General features: G+C 49.0%; 1 protein-coding gene across 1 annotated transcript in view; it reads right to left on the reverse strand.

Moving 5' to 3' along the window:
• LOC141108487 (uncharacterized) overlaps positions 1–16,640 on the reverse strand; it is a 153,700-nt gene that overhangs the window by 112,726 nt on the left and 24,334 nt on the right. The window lies entirely within an intron of this gene.

Raw genomic sequence — 16,640 nt, forward strand, 5'->3', positions numbered from 1 at the left:
CGCACTGCGCTCTGTCAGTGGCCAGGCAATCTTCTGGGACCTGTAACATGTTCCAGAAGATTGCAGAGAGGGAGGGGGAGAGAAGTGGTCACCTGGATGGTGAGGCTGCAAAAACAGGAAGTGGGAGCTGAGTACCCGTCAAAACTAGGTACCCACTCCCCCCTCAAAGAAAATGACATGCCAAATGTGGCTTGTCAGGGGGTAAGGAGTGCTTAAAGCAAAAGTTCCAATTTTGGGTGGAACTCCACTTTAAGGCTAAAATTTAGGTAGGATTTTTTAACACAGTTGAGTTGGTCCAGCTTTAACTAGTGTAAGTATGCATATAGTGAGGGAAAAAGGTATTTGACCCCCTGCTGATTTTTTATGTTTGCCCACTGACAAAGAAATGATCAGTCTATATTTTTAATGGTAGGTTTATTTGTGAAAGACAGTGAAAAAATCAGTGAAAGACAAAATAACAACATAAATATTCAGAAAAATGCATTTCAAAAAAGTTATAAATTGATTTGCATTTTAATGAGTGAAATAAGTATTTGACCCCTTCACAAAACATGACTTAGTACTTGGTGACAAAACCCTTGTTGGCAATCAGAGGTCAGACGTTTCTTATAGTTGGAAACCAGGTTTGCACACATCTCAGGAAGGATTTTGTCCCATCCTTTTTGCAGATCCTCTCCAAGTCATTAACCGCTTGCCGACCAGCCGCCGTCATTTTACGGTGGCAGGTCGGCACGATCCAGTGAGCCGTCGTAGCTATACGTCGGCTTGTGGGATTGGGATAGCAGGCGCGTGCACGTGCCCGCTGCACTGCGGGGGTGCTGATGCTCGTGGCCGACGGTCGTGATGACCGCCGGCCAGGAGCGATAGCGGGCACGAGAGGCAGAACACGGAAGTGTGTGTGTAAACGCACAAATCCCTGTACTGTTCTGTGAGGAGAGACAGATTGTGTGTTCCTAATAGCTAGGAACCACGATCTGTCATTTCTTCTAGGTCAGTCCCCTACCCCTAAAGTTAGAAACACACATGGAACACAGTTAACCCCTTGATCGCCCCCTAGTGTTAAACCCCTTCACTGCTAATGACATGTTTACAGTAATCAGTGCATTTTTATAGTACTGATCGCTGTATAAATGCCAATGGTCCCAAAAATGTTTCAAAAGTGTCCGATGTGTCCGCCATAATGTCGCAGTCCCCATAAAAATCGCAGATCGCCGCCATTGCTAGTAAAAAAATAATAATAATGAAAATGCTATAAATATATCCCCTATTTTGTAGACCCTATAACTTTTGCGCAAACCAATCAATATACTCTTATTGCGTTTTTTTTTTTTACCAAAAATATGTAAAAGAATACATATTGGCCTAAACTGAGAAAAAATTTGTATTTTTTTTTTTAAAAAAAGGGGATATTTATTATAGCAAAAAGTACAAAATATTGTGTTTTTTTTCAAAATTGTCGCTCTTTTTTTGTTTATAGCGCAAAAAATAAAAACTGCAGAGGCGATCAAATACTACCTAAAGAAAGCTCTATGTGTGGGAAAAAAAGGACGTCAATTTTGTTTGGGTGCAGCGTTGCACGACCGCACAATTGTCAGTTAAAGAGATGCAGTGCCGAATCACCAAAAAAAGGCCCGGTCATTCAGCAGCCAAATCTTCCAGGGCTAAAGTGGTTAAAGGGGTTGTAAAGTCAGAGGGTTTTTTATCTTAATGCATTCTATGCATTAAGCTAAAAAGCCTTTTGTGTGCAGCAGCAACTCTCAGCCCCCATAATACTTAACCGGAGCCTCCTGTCTGTCTACCGATGTCCACAAGTGTCTCGGCCATCCGAGACTCTCCCTCCTGATTGACTGAGACAGCAGCAAATTTCAGAAGAGCCTGTACATGTGCTTTCTTGAGCAGGGGGACCTTGCGATCACTGCAGGATTTCAGTCCTTCACGGCGTAGTGTGTTACCAATTGTTTTCTTGGTGACTATGGTCCCAGCTGCCTTGAAATCATTGACAAGATTCTCCCGTGTAGTTCTGGGCTGATTCCTCACCGTTCTTATGATCATTGAAACTCTACGAGGTGAAATCTTGCATGGACCCCCAGACCAAGGGAGATTGAGAGTTATTTGAATAATCGCACCAACTGTTCTCACCCTCTCACGAAACTGCTTGGCGATGGTCTTGTAGCCCATTCCAGCCTTGTGTAGGTCTACACTCTTGTCCCCGACATTCCTTGGAGAGCTCTTTGGTCTTGGCCAGGGTGGAGAGAATCATCAAAAGACAGATGTCTTTTATACAGGTAACAAGCTGAGATTAGGAGCACTCCCTAAAAGAGGGTGCTCCTTATTGCAGCTTGTTACCTGTATAGAAGACACCTGGGGGTGGCCTGGACTGTGACCAAGATGGCAGCATAACTTGCTAGCTCCTGCGACCTGGGGACCGAATCCTGCCTTGTGGGAGATCTACATCACTTATTAGCCATGAACAGATCCACCTGTTCCTCGGCATCCCGAGCAGCCATTGATCACAGCACGCAGCTGAGTAGACAGATCCCGGACATATTCCGGACCCATCGTATGTCCGCACACATGGCCTCCCAGGCCCAGACCCCAACCTCACCTAGCGCTGTATCCGGCACCCCAACGGCGGGGGGATCATCACCCTCTAGTGAACGAGCTCAACTCCTCAGCCTGCTTGACCTAGAGAAGGTGGCCTCAGATATTAAAAACACAGTTACAGCAGCAATAGCCGAACTTAGAACAGACATCCAGGCGGTAGTACACCGCATAGGCGAAGTGGACGCAAACCTATGCTGCCGCCATCCGCCAGGTACAGTGCACCTATGATTCCCAACTCTCTCATCTTCTAGACCTCCATAGACATGTTGACAATCGTGGTCGGAGGCACAATATTAGAGTGCGGGGGGTACCTAAAAGCATTGACCAGGGGACCTTACAACAGACAATTTGTACATTCTTTAATGAGTTAATTGATCGCCCTGCAGACTCCCCGATTGAAATGGAGAAGGGCACACCATGCCCTGCGTCCTCAACCCCGTGATAATGAACCACCCAGAGATGTGATCTGTTGTGTTATCAACTATCCACTTAAAGAAGAAATTCTTTGCAAAGCCAGGGAACGGGGCAGAATCCTGCACAATGGCGCTGAAATTAAACTCTTCCAGGACTTATCCCAGATAACGTTGCAGAACAGAGGAGCCCTGCGCCCCCTTCTGGAGGAATGTCCCATATCGCTGCAAATTTCCCTTCGCTCTCTCGGCGTCCAACAGGGGACGCTCTGCACTGCTCCGCTAACCGGAAGACCTGCAGGCGTTCTGTGAGCATCTCGATCTTCCTCATATTGAGCTTCCGGAATGGTACGCATTCTACTTCCACACGGAACCCTGGCTACCGGTCTCTCGCAACCCGTCGCCTAAAGCCCAACGCCACAGATCTCGCAGACGCAGACCCGATATGGCTTCACCGGACCCCCGCACATCACGCCGTGACATTTATCATCGTAGCCCTGGCTCTCTACCCTCTCCTGCCTTGAGAAGGGACCGCCCAGAGGTCTAAAGAACTCTGTTGTACCTTACCCATGGTCCACCTGTACGTGAGTGCCTTTGCAGCTGATTTTTCCCCAGTTGCTTTGTTTTTCGTCACCCTGGTCTCCTGATTTATTTTTCTCCCTCCCTCATCCCACTCCCCCTCCAGTATACCGGTGTTGAACTTGAGGTGTCTTACTACTTTACCTTCCGACCTCACGCCCGCGGTTGCCCATTTTGACGTCCCATTCAACGGATGAGGTGATTTTTCCTTCAAAGATTCTCCCCAGCGGAAACCTTCTTCCTGACCCGCTCGCCCGGACGTTTCTATAACATCGCACAGACTGCGATATGGAATCGTCAACGCATATTGTGACTACACCTGACATTAGATCTCAAGGTAATGCCTTCTATGGTGCTCACAATCCGGAAAAGGTCTGTTGCCCCAAATTATACTCATGCCACAAAGGAAATCGACACCCCTCCGTTAGTTTGTTAAACCTCTCTTTTTGAAGATTCACCCCTATATACCACCCGAAGACATGTTATTACAGTCGGGCTAATTTGCCTAAACATGCAGTGCCCTGCAGAGAACCCCCAGAGATCACAGGGTCTACACAAGCTTTAATATTTGCATAGCTGTTCAGAGTATGGGAGTTCAGGCTAAGGCCATCTGTTTAAGGGACTCTAATACATTAACGCATACTCTACAGTTACTTTTGGACGAATAGCTGTCCCCCTATATCTCAGAGATGAGCTATTAAGTGAGTTATTATCCATTTTTGTTTAGCACCCTAAGAACCCGGGATACATTGCTCCAAAATCTGTATGTGGGGCACCATCCCCCTCATTATGCTAGATACACTCGTAGATCCTAATCATTATTTATTACCTAAACTAGCCCACGTGCTAGCACGCAATACAAGCGCATTTAGCAATATAGGTTTGGCATCCCGGGTCCTTGGGTGATGCACCCTGAACAGTGAACTTTTTTTTTTTGTTTTGTTCTAACAGCTGCCGAATGCACTGGTGGTCCTCGACTACGCTGAACTGAGTGTTAACCTGTTATTCACTGTGTTATTATTTTCTCACCCTGTACCTCTTCACGCTTCCAGTTTCGGTCCCTGGCTCGTAACCCCCTGTGGTTCCCGTCCTTCCATTTGTCCCCACACAGCGGTCCTTTTTGGATGACTGCTGACATTCCAGAATCTCCCTCTATAGGTGGTATACATAATATAGTACCACCTCTGGTATTTTCTCACCTCTAACCTTTCTTCCTCCTTCCCCTCTCCCCCCTTTTTTTTCCTCTTTTTTGTTTCTAACCTTCCTTTCTCCTCTCCTCTCTCTGAGCTATCTCTTCATCCTTATTGCCGTCCTACCACACCTCTCCCTCCTCCCCCCCTCTCAGCTCGCCCTCCTATCTCTCCTCTTTATCTCCTTATTGGTGATATCCCCCCCCCCTACTTCTGCTAAGCCTCAGACCTTAAGCTGTTTTCTTCTTTCACAAGACCCCCCCCTTCTCCTGTTACTTCCTGTCTCAAGCACCTACCGATTGTGTGGCTCCGCCCCCGCACCCCCCATTCCACGAATTGGCCATTCTCCTTGCCCTCCAGCAATCCTTCTAACCCAATTGCATAAAGTTCCTCCAGCCACTGTAACTCCACACCATCATGCAGAGCAAACAGTCTCCCAGCCCGTCCTTGACGTGGAAGTGCATATCGCTAAATGCGAAAGGCCTTAACTTACCGGAAAAAAGATCCCAAGTCCTATCGGCACTTACAAAACATAAAGCACATTTTATTTTCCTACAGAAAACACACTTCCATTCCAACTTGGTACCTAAGCTTTCCAATCACATTTATCGCACCGCAATACATGCCACTAACCCTGAGTCCAAGACCAAGGGGGTATCTATACTAGTCTCCAAACATGCAAACTTTCAGTTATCTGATTCCCTCATAGATCCAGAAGGCAGATATATTTTTCTTAAGGGATCATATGCTTCAAAACCAGTTACACTTGCGAACATATATTGCCCTAATGTCCATCATGTGACATTTTTTAAGAAAACCTGCGAGCTACTAGCATCCTTTAAGAAAGGTATGGTGCTAATGGGTGGCGACTTTAACATCCCACTTAATCCTATGCTGGATTCCTCTTCGGGCACTTCCACCCTCAAGTACAGTGCTCTACGCCAAATTAAATTACAATTTCAGAACCTAACCCTTCATGACACCTGGCGCACTCTGTTTCCTTCTATTAAAGACTACACCTTTTTTTCAGCCCCGCATCAGAAATATTCGAGGATTGATTATTTTTTCCTTTCCCAGACGGACTTACCCCTACTTCACCAATCCACCATAGAACCCATGTTCCTATCAGACCACCACCCGATTACAGTAACCTTAAACTTTCCTGAAACGTGTGCAAAATCCAAAACATGGCGCTTGAATCCATCCTTACTCAAAGAGCCGGTGGCGTTAGAACGTATTCGCAACCGAATCCACCTTTACTTCGTAGAAAATTCCTCTTCAGAGGTCTCCCCAATCTCCCTTTGGGAATCGCATAAATGCGTGATCCAGGGAGAACTGATTTCCCTGGCAGCAAAGGCCAAAAGACAGTATCAGGATAACATTAACAACCTGACTAAGAAAATTAAGAACCTAGAAGCATCACACAAATTGATACAAGCACAGTCTACTCTACAAGACCTACTACATACCAGAGCCCTCTTCTTAGAGGAACTGGGCAAACAAACGAAAAGACGCTACATCTTTGGCCAGAGGATATTCTATGAACAAGGTAACAAATGCGGCCGTCTTTTAGCCCGCACAATACAAAACTCTAAGATTTCCTCTACAATACACCATATCAGAAATGCGCAGGGTACCCTTTTGGCCAAGAATGAGGACATAGCGATAAAATTCGAAGAATTCTATTCAAAATTATATAACCTCCAATCGAATCACAAGACCCAAACCTCCACAGAGGAACACTTTAAAACCATTAGGAACTTTCTCTCCCAATATAGCCCAAAACCAATAACTCCCCAACAGGCGCAAGATTTAGACTGTCCCCTCTCGGCAGCAGAACTGGAGACAGCTTTTAAACATATGAAACTGGGCAAGAGCCTGGGACCGGACGGTTTTACCCTCCAGTATTACAAATCCTTTGCCGATATCCTATCTCCTAAACTTCTTGCCACTTTTAACACCCTTGCGGACCCCCAGATTAGGGCAGATAATATGCTAACTGCTCACATAACTGTCATCCCAAAGGAAGGCAAGGACCCGTCCCAAGTAGCTAATTACAGACCTATATCTCTTTTAAATGTAGATATTAAAATCTATGCAAAGATCCTGGCTAATAGGATGCTCCCTCTAGTGCCTGACCTCATCTCCTTAGACCAAGTGGGCTTTGTCCCTGGTAGGGAGGCCAGGGACAACACTATACGCACACTGAACCTACATCATTGGCTCACGACGTCTAAAACACAAGGATTCTTTCTGTCTCTAGATGCTGAGAAGGCATTCGACAGGGTGGCCTGGGACTTCATGCGCAAGGTACTCATAGCTCTTGGTCTCCAGACCCGCATGCTAACACACATAATGGCTTTATACTCTCGTCCCTCCGCTGCGGTGAGGGTTAATGGCCACTTGTCGAACGCCTTCTCTATCAGCAATGGCACACATCAGGGGTGTCCTCTTTCGCCCCTGATCTATATCTTGACACTGGAATCCTTTCTTAATAGGCTGAGAAGCAACCCAGATATCCAGGGAGTGACAGTGAAAGACAGAGAGTTTAAGGTAGCGGCCTTTGCGGACGATATCTTGCTCTCATTAAAAGCACCCCGCACTACCTTACCGAACCTCCTCAAAGATATAGAATTGTTTGGCAGTATATCAAATTTAAAAATTAATTACACAAAATCACAGGCCTTAAATGTCTCCCTTCTCCCACAGGAGGTCACTCATTGTCAGGAGTCATTCCCCTTTCGATGGGAAAAAGAGGCAATCACCTATCTTGGCATCCAAATCCCTACCCTCCTTTCCGATCTATTCTTGAAAAACTTCCAAACAGCCCTTTTTAAGGTCCAACAACACCTGAAGGACTGGATGGGTCTAAACGTGTCTTGGTTTGGACGCGCAGCCCTGATCAAAATGATCGTCTTACCACGCTTACTTTATCTGTTTCAAACGATACCAATTCTCTTGCCACCCTGTTTCTTTGGGTCCTACCGGAAGGCCTGCTCTGCTTTCCTTTGGAAAGACTCCCCACCCCGTATTAAATTCTCACGCCTTACACTAAAGCCAAACGTGGCATTGGTTTGCCGGACTTACATCAGTATTATTTAGCATGCCATCTCACAAGAATTACAGATTGGAATATACATGCTTTGAATAAGGCATGGATATTTCTTGAAAACGCCTTTGCCAAAGGACACTTGCACCTGACTCCTTGGCTGTCTCCCAAACACTGGCCACAGTCTCTCTTATCCCATCCACTTATCAACCCTTCCCTCCTATCATTTAAAAAGACTACACGGAATGGGAAATTTGCCCCCATACCGGGCCCCCTGACATCACTAAGAGGAAACCCGGACTTTCCTCCGGGTGAATCCCACAACTTCCTACAACAAGAATGGTCCCACGAGGAAGTGCTAGCCCTTCACTTTTTCTCTAGCGGAACCCCCATTTCCCTGGAAAATCTGAGAACTATTTCCAAAAATGCCTCTTTCTCCTTTTGGACCTACAGACAATTAAGACATTTCTTTGCAACCCACACCCACCAAACAAATTGGACACGACCACTCACACCATTTGAGTCCCTGTGCCACAGCAAAACGCCACAAAGACATTTAATATCCCTACTGTATACCCTTCTTTCAGAAATGCCTACCCATGTTCCTGCTCCTTCACAAGCCTCTTGGAATAGGGATTTGCAGTCCCCTCTGTCAGAAGGGGATTGGAACACCATCCATGACTACGCTCACAAAGGCTCACTGAATGTTGCCATCCAGGAGAATGGCTATAAAGTGGTCACTAGATGGTACAGGACTCCTTCACGACTCCACAAATTTTCCCCCAACATTCCGAACACCTGCTGGAGATGCGGGTCAAAGGAAGGCACCATGCTTCATATATGGTGGGACTGTGAGAAAATTCAACCCTTCTGGAAAGAGGTCCACGATCTTACCACTTTTACCCTGGACTATACCCCAGCCCAATTTCTTTTGCACCACACATCTCTAACAAAAAGGGTTTACTTCAAATCCCTAGCTATGCATATGGTGAATGCAGCTAGACTATGTATCCCCAACCACTGGCGCTCCCCATGCGCACCGACGATCAGGGAATGGCTCGGGAGAATATCCAAGATTAAAGATATGGAGGAACTGATCCATATCTCTCAGGAAAGAATGCATAAATTCCCACTCACTTGGGCATGCTGGATCCATTTCATTACCACTGACCGATATCGCTCTTATGCGCCCTAGGGCTGTACGATTATGGATCCTGCACTAAACCAAAAGGATCGGAGGGTGATGACTGGGGGCGGGGGCGGACCCACTTGCGAAATCCCTAAGGCTGCTCCCTCTCCCCCTGCTACCCCATTCTTTATCCCCCCCCTAAACCCCCTCCCTCTATCCCTTATCCCTGTACTGTATCCCCCCTCTCCCCCTACTACAAACCTTCACACTATGATCTCTCCTTCTCTCCTTCACCTTTCTAGATCCTACCTTCCTGCTTCTACTCTCACCCCCTTATTATGTTAGTTACATTTTTTTGATAGGAAGTTGATCGCCTATACTCTTTACTAGTTATGGAGTTTGCACTAACAGGATACATAACACTCTAGGATACGTTCAGGACCAACTGTTATAAACACTTTCTTACCCTTGAGCAATCTGAGGGGGGAGAAGGGGGGAGGCGAAAAGTGAAACAAGACCCTCCGCCTGCTTACGCCAATTGTGGGACATGTATTCTGTTCCTGTTCGTTTCCCACTAACTTCTTTTTCTATGACGTATCCTATAAATAATAAATAACGCTAATAGTTTCAATGTGTTATACACTGTAAGATTACTGTATGACAAATGTTTTTTTTTCATTCTTGTATATGCTACTTGTCATATACAAGTATACACTCTACCCATTCATTCACTCACTCACCCTTACATCACGCTCACCTTCCTTCTTTCCCCCCCCCTCTCTTCCCTCCCCCCCTTACCTTCACTCTTCCCACCTTCCTCTCCCCCCCCCCCCCCCCCCCGCTGCACACACACTCCCTGCATTATCACTCATCTTCCACTCTCAACTCTAGGGTGCCTCGTGGCTCTGCATCGCCCTGGGGTGGATTGCCTGTTTTGGTCGCCGCGGCGGGGGGGCCCGCCTCAGCTCCCGACCTGGCACTAGTCCCGGATGGTTGCCGTACCTGGCCATTCACCATTTACCCACAATTTCCGTGAGTACTATTCAATTTTTGGGGGATTTTTTAGCCCTCTGTACCCATTGTTACCTTGGCCCTTGATATTATTATCATTTTTTTCCAGAAACATGACATGTCTGCTCCTGATGAGTGGTCTTGAACCACGAAACGCGTCGAGCTACCGGTTGTCACTTACTGTCCCAACCCATGCTATACAGAGTTTTACCCCCTAACAGGAATTTGAGGCCAGCTATCAGGCAGGCATTACCTTGTTTTAACTATTTACGCATTCTGACACCTGGTGATCCCTGGTCTATCTTCAATAATATTGCTTATACCCATGTTATTACCCATGTTATCTGTATACCTTTTATATCCTTGATAACTATACTAATGGTCCTTATGTTGATCTCTGGTTATCATTTCTAACATTTTACCAAGTGTTATATTGATATTGTCTGATACCATTGTTTGTATGAACATGCAAATAAAGAATTTTATTGACCCACCGTTTGTGTCGGCTTGCAAACCATTGGCTTCATATAAAGTCCCACCTCCTCCTCCCTCACCCACTGGCCTTTGCTTGCGGGTTTTCTAGATATTGTGTGATAGGGATGGAAACGTGCGACCTCTACCCGGCGCAGTTTCATACAAAGTCCCACTTCCCCTCCCCCTTGCTGTTGTTTATATGAATAGGGATGGAAGCCCATGGTTTGCTCTACTGCTCTATCTTGATATTACCAATGATTGTTATCATCCTGCCCCTATTGATTCCTTGGTAGCCTCACCTGTGTTTACCTTTGTGTCACTTTTACCAGTTTCAATCCTACATGCCATGTTTCTTATCCTGTCACTAGGTTTTATCAATATTATGGTCAACCCTTCCCAATGGTGGTCCAACCCAATTGTGGGTGGGTGGCTGTGGCTGGCCGGTGGGCCGTCCGGCCTTTGCCTGCCCGGGAGCTGCGATGGGCACTGCCGGCCTTTGGGCCCCCCCCTTCCTCCCTCGCCCGCCTCCCTTGGCGGGCTTGTGTGTGGGGGCGGGGCTTGCCGCCACTGCCCATCGACGTCACGTCACCAGCGGTGGACGTGCGCCGCGCCTTCTGGCGCCGCCGCGTCCTTCACGCTGTGGTTGCTATGCTCGCAGGCTCGGTGGGTGGGTCTCAGCGGCCGCCGACCATTGGTCGGCTTCTCGCCCTGGCTCCTCCCACTTTTGGCCGTGCGGACGTGACGTTGGCGGGCCTCCTCGCGGCGGCGCCTATATATGGGCGTCCTGTTCACCTGGGGCGGTGCGGCGCTCGAGGTACACTACAGCTACACTTCAGCATAGTGGTGTTCGCTCCACACCACCCTGTCACACAGGTAAGGCCACTCCTTACCCTGTTTGCGCACATGTCACCCTCTAGCTTTCCCATTCCTCTTTCCCCCACTCCATTCCTCACTCTACCCATTCATTCACTCACCCTTACATCACGCTCACCTTCCTCCTTTCCCCCCCCTCTCTTCCCTCCCCCCCTTACCTTCACTCTTCCCACCTTCCTCTCCCCCCCCCCCCCCCGCTGCACACACACTCCCTGCATTATCACTCATCTTCCACTCTCAACTCTAGGGTGCCTCGTGGCTCTGCATCGCCCTGGGGGGGATTGCCTGTTTTGGTCGCCGCGGCGGGGGGGCCCGCCTCAGCTCCCGACCTGGCACTAGTCCCGGATGGTTGCCGTACCTGGCCATTCACCATTTACCCACAATTTCCGTGAGTACTATTCAATTTTTGGGGGATTTTTTAGCCCTCTGTACCCATTGTTACCTTGGCCCTTGATATTATTATCATTTTTTTCCAGAAACATGACATGTCTGCTCCTGATGAGTGGTCTTGAACCACGAAACGCGTCGAGCTACCGGTTGTCACTTACTGTCCCAACCCATGCTATACAGAGTTTTACCCCCTAACAGGAATTTGAGGCCAGCTATCAGGCAGGCATTACCTTGTTTTAACTATTTACGCATTCTGACACCTGGTGATCCCTGGTCTATCTTCAATAATATTGCTTATACCCATGTTATTACCCATGTTATCTGTATACCTTTTATATCCTTGATAACTATACTAATGGTCCTTATGTTGATCTCTGGTTATCATTTCTAACATTTTACCAAGTGTTATATTGATATTGTCTGATACCATTGTTTGTATGAACATGCAAATAAAGAATTTTATTGACCCACCGTTTGTGTCGGCTTGCAAACCATTGGCTTCATATAAAGTCCCACCTCCTCCTCCCTCACCCACTGGCCTTTGCTTGCGGGTTTTCTAGATATTGTGTGATAGGGATGGAAACGTGCGACCTCTACCCGGCGCAGTTTCATACAAAGTCCCACTTCCCCTCCCCCTTGCTGTTGTTTATATGAATAGGGATGGAAGCCCATGGTTTGCTCTACTGCTCTATCTTGATATTACCAATGATTGTTATCATCCTGCCCCTATTGATTCCTTGGTAGCCTCACCTGTGTTTACCTTTGTGTCACTTTTACCAGTTTCAATCCTACATGCCATGTTTCTTATCCTGTCACTAGGTTTTATCAATATTATGGTCAACCCTTCCCAATGGTGGTCCAACCCAATTGTGGGTGGGTGGCTGTGGCTGGCCGGTGGGCCGTCCGGCCTTTGCCTGCCCGGGAGCTGCGATGGGCACTGCCGGCCTTTGGGCCCCCCCCCTTCCTCCCTCGCCCGCCTCCCTTGGCGGGCTTGTGTGTGGGGGCGGGGCTTGCCGCCACTGCCCATCGACGTCACGTCACCAGCGGTGGACGTGCGCCGCGCCTTCTGGCGCCGCCGCGCCCTTCACGCTGTGGTTGCTATGCTCGCAGGCTCGGTGGGTGGGTCTCAGCGGCCGCCGACCATTGGTCAGCTTCTCGCCCTGGCTCCTCCCACTTTTGGCCGTGCGGACGTGACGTTGGCAGGCCTCCTCGCGGCGGCGCCTATATATGGGCGTCCTGTTCACCTGGGGCGGTGCGGCGCTCGAGGTACACTACAGCTACACTTCAGCATAGTGGTGTTCGCTCCACACCACCCTGTCACACAGGTAAGGCCACTCCTTACCCTGTTTGCGCACATGTCACCCTCTAGCTTTCCCATTCCTCTTTCCCCCACTCCATTCCTCACTCTACCCATTCATTCACTCACCCTTACATCACGCTCACCTTCCTTCTCCCCCCCCCCTCTCTTCCCTCCCCCCCTTACCTTCACTCTTCCCACCTTCCTCTCCCCCCCCCCCCCGCTGCACACACACTCCCTGCATTATCACTCATCTTCCACTCTCAACTCTAGGGTGCCTCGTGGCTCTGCATCGCCCTGGGGGGGATTGCCTGTTTTGGTCGCCGCGGCGGGGGGGCCCGCCTCAGCTCCCGACCTGGCACTAGTCCCGGATGGTTGCCGTACCTGGCCATTCACCATTTACCCACAATTTCCGTGAGTACTATTCAATTTTTGGGGGATTTTTTAGCCCTCTGTACCCATTGTTACCTTGGCCCTTGATATTATTATCATTTTTTTCCAGAAACATGACATGTCTGCTCCTGATGAGTGGTCTTGAACCACGAAACGCGTCGAGCTACCGGTTGTCACTTACTGTCCCAACCCATGCTATACAGAGTTTTACCCCCTAACAGGAATTTGAGGCCAGCTATCAGGCAGGCATTACCTTGTTTTAACTATTTACGCATTCTGACACCTGGTGATCCCTGGTCTATCTTCAATAATATTGCTTATACCCATGTTATTACCCATGTTATCTGTATACCTTTTATATCCTTGATAACTATACTAATGGTCCTTATGTTGATCTCTGGTTATCATTTCTAACATTTTACCAAGTGTTATATTGATATTGTCTGATACCATTGTTTGTATGAACATGCAAATAAAGAATTTTATTGACCCACCGTTTGTGTCGGCTTGCAAACCATTGGCTTCATATAAAGTCCCACCTCCTCCTCCCTCACCCACTGGCCTTTGCTTGCGGGTTTTCTAGATATTGTGTGATAGGGATGGAAACGTGCGACCTCTACCCGGCGCAGTTTCATACAAAGTCCCACTTCCCCTCCCCCTTGCTGTTGTTTATATGAATAGGGATGGAAGCCCATGGTTTGCTCTACTGCTCTATCTTGATATTACCAATGATTGTTATCATCCTGCCCCTATTGATTCCTTGGTAGCCTCACCTGTGTTTACCTTTGTGTCACTTTTACCAGTTTCAATCCTACATGCCATGTTTCTTATCCTGTCACTAGGTTTTATCAATATTATGGTCAACCCTTCCCAATGGTGGTCCAACCCAATTGTGGGTGGGTGGCTGTGGCTGGCCGGTGGGCCGTCCGGCCTTTGCCTGCCCGGGAGCTGCGATGGGCACTGCCGGCCTTTGGGCCCCCCCTTCCTCCCTCGCCCGCCTCCCTTGGCGGGCTTGTGTGTGGGGGCGGGGCTTGCCGCCACTGCCCATCAACGTCACGTCACCAGCGGTGGACGTGCGCCGCGCCTTCTGGCGCCGCCGCGCCCTTCACGCTGTGGTTGCTATGCTCGCAGGCTCGGTGGGTGGGTCTCAGCGGCCGCCGACCATTGGTCGGCTTCTCGCCCTGGCTCCTCCCACTTTTGGCCGTGCGGACGTGACGTTGGCGGGCCTCCTCGCAGCGGCGCCTATATATGGGCGTCCTGTTCACCTGGGGCGGTGCGGCGCTCGAGGTACACTACAGCTACACTTCAGCATAGTGGTGTTCGCTCCACACCACCCTGTCACACAGGTAAGGCCACTCCTTACCCTGTTTGCGCACATGTCACCCTCTAGCTTTCCCATTCCTCTTTCCCCCACTCCATTCCTCACTCTACCCATTCATTCACTCACCCTTACATCACGCTCACCTTCCTTCTTTCTCCCCCCTCTCTTCCCTCCCCCCCTTACCTTCACTCTTCCCACCTTCCTCTTCCCCCCCCCCCCCGCTGCACACACACTCCCTGCATTATCACTCATCTTCCACTCTCAACTCTAGGGTGCCTCGTGGCTCTGCATCGCCCTGGGGGGGATTGCCTGTTTTGGTCGCCGCGGCGGGGGGGCCCGCCTCAGCTCCCGACCTGGCACTAGTCCCGGATGGTTGCCGTACCTGGCCATTCACCATTTACCCACAATTTCCGTGAGTACTATTCAATTTTTGGGGGATTTTTTAGCCCTCTGTACCCATTGTTACCTTGGCCCTTGATATTATTATCATTTTTTTCCAGAAACATGACATGTCTGCTCCTGATGAGTGGTCTTGAACCACGAAACGCGTCGAGCTACCGGTTGTCACTTACTGTCCCAACCCATGCTATACAGAGTTTTACCCCCTAACAGGAATTTGAGGCCAGCTATCAGGCAGGCATTACCTTGTTTTAACTATTTACGCATTCTGACACCTGGTGATCCCTGGTCTATCTTCAATAATATTGCTTATACCCATGTTATTACCCATGTTATCTGTATACCTTTTATATCCTTGATAACTATACTAATGGTCCTTATGTTGATCTCTGGTTATCATTTCTAACATTTTACCAAGTGTTATATTGATATTGTCTGATACCATTGTTTGTATGAACATGCAAATAAAGAATTTTATTGACCCACCGTTTGTGTCGGCTTGCAAACCATTGGCTTCATATAAAGTCCCACCTCCTCCTCCCTCACCCACTGGCCTTTGCTTGCGGGTTTTCTAGATATTGTGTGATAGGGATGGAAACGTGCGACCTCTACCCGGCGCAGTTTCATACAAAGTCCCACTTCCCCTCCCCCTTGCTGTTGTTTATATGAATAGGGATGGAAGCCCATGGTTTGCTCTACTGCTCTATCTTGATATGACCAATGATTGTTATCATCCTGCCCCTATTGATTCCTTGGTAGCCTCACCTGTGTTTACCTTTGTGTCACTTTTACCAGTTTCAATCCTACATGCCATGTTTCTTATCCTGTCACTAGGTTTTATCAATATTATGGTCAACCCTTCCCAATGGTGGTCCAACCCAATTGTGGGTGGGTGGCTGTGGCTGGCCGGTGGGCCGTCCGGCCTTTGCCTGCCCGGGAGCTGCGATGGGCACTGCCGGCCTTTGGGCCCCCCCCCTTCCTCCCTCGCCCGCCTCCCTTGGCGGGCTTGTGTGTGGGGGCGGGGCTTGCCGCCACTGCCCATCGACGTCACGTCACCAGCGGTGGACGTGCGCCGCGCCTTCTGGCGCCGCCGCGCCCTTCACGCTGTGGTTGCTATGCTCGCAGGCTCGGTGGGTGGGTCTCAGCGGCCGCCGACCATTGGTCGGCTTCTCGCCCTGGCTCCTCCCACTTTTGGCCATGCGGACGTGACGTTGGCGGGCCTCCTCGCGGCGGCGCCTATATATGGGCGTCCTGTTCACCTGGGGTGGTGCGGCGCTCGAGGTACACTACAGCTACACTTCAGCATAGTGGTGTTCGCTCCACACCACCCTGTCACACAGGTAAGGCCACTCCTTACCCTGTTTGCGCACATGTCACCCTCTAGCTTTCCCATTCCTCTTTCCCCCACTCCATTCCTCACTCTACCCATTCATTCACTCACCCTTACATCACGCTCACCTTCCTTCTTTCCCCCCCCTCTCTTCCCTCCCCCCCTTACCTTCACTCTTCCCACCTTCCTCT

This window comes from Aquarana catesbeiana, linkage group LG09, assembly GCF_042186555.1.
Source record: "Aquarana catesbeiana isolate 2022-GZ linkage group LG09, ASM4218655v1, whole genome shotgun sequence".
In the NCBI taxonomy this organism is placed as follows: Eukaryota; Metazoa; Chordata; class Amphibia; order Anura; family Ranidae; genus Aquarana; species Aquarana catesbeiana.